Below are 3,130 nucleotides of genomic sequence, written 5' to 3'. Positions count from 1 at the left end.
CTATTCATTGACAGTCTGAACAAATTCGGTACAATTCCGGACTTCCGTCTTATGAAAAAAACAGCAGCGTGCAGAATATCAGACCAGATGTGTGATCGGAGTGAAGGGTTTCTAGCAAACCGAACACAGCTTGTCACTAGCGACGGGGCGAAATCTTCAGACGTAGAAGTAACGTCGAGTGTACGCAAAGGGAATGATGCACGACCATTACTTTTGACAACGCTAGAAAATTGTAACGAAACGTAGGAAGACCTGCAGAGGACCGACGCTTAGTGCCAGCTGACCCTCAGCTTAAGCAAATGTAACTCGTTGCGCATAAATAGATAGAAATACCAATTACTGTATGATTACACAACTGCATATCTACTACTGGAAGCAGTTACATCCGTAAAATAAATAGCAGTATCTGTACGGACCGATTTAAAATGGTTCGACCACATTAAACTTATCTCAGGTAAGGAAGATGCCAGACTGATATTCACTGGGAGGATCTAAGGAAATGTAGCCACAAATGAGACAGCTTATAAAATCTTTGTTCCAACAATGTTGCAACAGCTCTTGAATACTGCTCATCGGTCTGGGACCAGCACCAGAAAGAGGAAATAGAGAAGATTCGGTAGAGTTTCATGTAGTACGCGGAAAAGCTTCACGGACATACCTAGCCAACTGCAGTGCCGTGTGCTGGAAGAGAAGCGTTCTACATCGCGATGTGGTTTAGTGGTAATTTATGAGAGTGTACGTTGCTAGAAAACTCAGTCCGGATATTGTTTTCACCTACGTGTTCAAAAATAGTTCAAATGGCTCTGAGCATTATGGGCCTTTACATCTGAGGTCATCAGTCCCCTAGAAATTAGAACTGATTAAACCTAACTAACCTAAGGACATCACACACATCCATGCCCAAGGCAGGATTCGAACCTGCGACCGTAGCAGTCGCGCGGTTCCGGACTGCGCGCCTAGAACCGCTCGGAGCCGGCCGCGGTGGTCTGGAACCGCGTGACCGCTACGGTCGCAGGTTCGAATCCTGCCTCGGGCATGGATGTATGTGATGTCCTTAGGCTAGTTAGGTTTAATCAGTTCTAACTTCTAGGGGACTGATGACCACAGCAGTTAAGTCCCATAGTGCTCAGAGCCACCTCAGATGTTTGGTCCCATAAGACCTTACGACAAATTTCCAAAATTTCCCACATTTGTCGTAGCGTTGGATCATCTTTCTGCTGTTCGTTGCCTGTGCCAGAATGTTGTCTTCATAGTCAGCGGACCATGTGAGCAGAGATGAACATCAGATGGAACCAAGTCCGGCCTATTTGTAGGAGATCAAACGCTTCCTATTGGTACAGTGGGGGGGGGGGGGGGAGGGGTCCTAATTGCCTAATTGCCCCAGCAGCGTGCGACCGAGAATTTTCAAGAAGAAGGAAATGCATGACAAGTATATTATATGTGGTTGCATGAAATGAGACGAAACCTCGCAGCGGGCACCCATACCTGGCGGGAGAAACGATTTTTCTAGGCATCTTTATGTGCTCACTGTATTCCCAGAACTAATAAGAGAGACGTGACGTGATCGACAGGCACAATAGAGACACCGCCCAATATATCAGTGCAAACCTTCATCGAATTTCCATTGTCGTGTCTATTTTGCGATCCATTGTGCCTTACTTTCCGAATAGCCCTCGTATATTATTTCGACAATGACATGTGTTTAGGAATGGCGGACACTTTGTGATATTTCAGCTTGCACATGAAAATGGCTATGATGCCGGAATCATAATTGTGAAATAAATGAATAGTAATCTGTAATCAAATGGCGTGAATGTATTTCAAAAAGTGTCAGAATGTCTGCAAAATGCAATGGCAGTGTTGTTACTTGGCGATTTCGGTTCTGCTCCGACCCCCGTTGTGATTGCTATTCATCCCAAAAGGTCACCGTCTAAGTGATTTTTTGTACACCACATCCTATCTTATGGGAATACGCGATCCGAAATATTTGTTCTCAAGCAAGTATTCAAAATCAGTACACACAGATGATGGTAAGATTTCATAGCGATCCAAATATCCAGAAATGTTCAGAACTATGATAGTGTGTACTTCACAAAACGAAAGAAAGGTAGTATCCTATGACTACAATATCACTGAGCCACAGTTGGAGTCGGTCAAATCGCACAGTTACCTGGGTGTATCGGTTTGGAATGGAACGATCACGCAGGCTAACAGGTAGGTAAAGCAGGTAGCGGACTAAGGCAATCAATCTACAAAGGAGATGGCTTACAAACCATTTGTGCGACCCATGCTAGAATATTCCTCAAGTGGGTGGGACCTGTACCAAATAGGACTAGCAGGGGATATTGAATGTCTACAAACAAGGGGAGCACGCACGATCACAGAATTATTTGACCCTTGGGAGAGAGTCCGGGAGATCCTGAAAAGTGTGTACTGGTAGACATTTGAAGATAGACGCAAGATATCCCGAGAAAGCTTAGTTATAAATATATATGACGGTAGTATCTGTTCCCGAAAGAACACATACCGTGGATGACCATGCAGCTTTGCTAGAAATGAAATAATTAAATAGACACCCTAGCTGCAAACAGGCGTTGATATACTTCACTGGGGACATGTTGAAAATGTGTGCCCCGACCGGGACTCGAACCCGGGATCTCCTGCTTACATGGCAGACGCTCTATCCATCTGAGCCACCGAGGGCACAGAGCATAGTGCGTCTGCAGGGACTTATCCCTTGCACGCTCCCCGTGAGATCCACATTCCCAACATGTCCACACCACTACATTCGTAGTGCGCCTAATAGATGTTTGCCCATCATACTCATTACTCGTGGCAGATTAATCTACCAAGCCCCGTACGAGTTCGGGCATAGCGTGTGCGTTCACACAAGAAGGTCAATGGCCGGGAAGCCATATTTTAACTATATATGACGGTAGTATCTGTTCCCGAAAGAACACATACCGTGGATGACCATGCAGCTTTGCTCGAAATGAAATGATAATTAAATAGACACCCTAGCTGCAAACAGGCGTTGATATACTTCACTGGGGACATGTTGAAAATGTGTGCCCCGACCGGGACTCGAACCCGGGATCTCCTGCTTACATGGCAGGGTGTCTATTTAATT

The 3,130-nt window shown here is 45.4% G+C and overlaps 1 non-coding gene across 1 annotated transcript; it reads right to left on the bottom strand.

Annotated features, from left to right (window-relative positions):
- Positions 1 to 2,629: 2,629 nt before the first annotated feature.
- Positions 2,630 to 2,704, bottom strand: Trnat-ugu (transfer RNA threonine (anticodon UGU)). The gene has a single exon. It is a non-coding gene; the product is annotated as a tRNA-Thr (tRNA).
- Positions 2,705 to 3,130: the final 426 nt, after the last annotated feature.

The sequence above is a fragment of the Schistocerca nitens genome, chromosome 8, assembly GCF_023898315.1.
Source record: "Schistocerca nitens isolate TAMUIC-IGC-003100 chromosome 8, iqSchNite1.1, whole genome shotgun sequence".
Lineage (NCBI taxonomy): Eukaryota > Metazoa > Arthropoda > Insecta > Orthoptera > Acrididae > Schistocerca > Schistocerca nitens.
The sequence above is the reverse complement of the archived record's forward strand: the minus strand, read 5'-3'. Positions and strand labels throughout refer to the sequence as shown.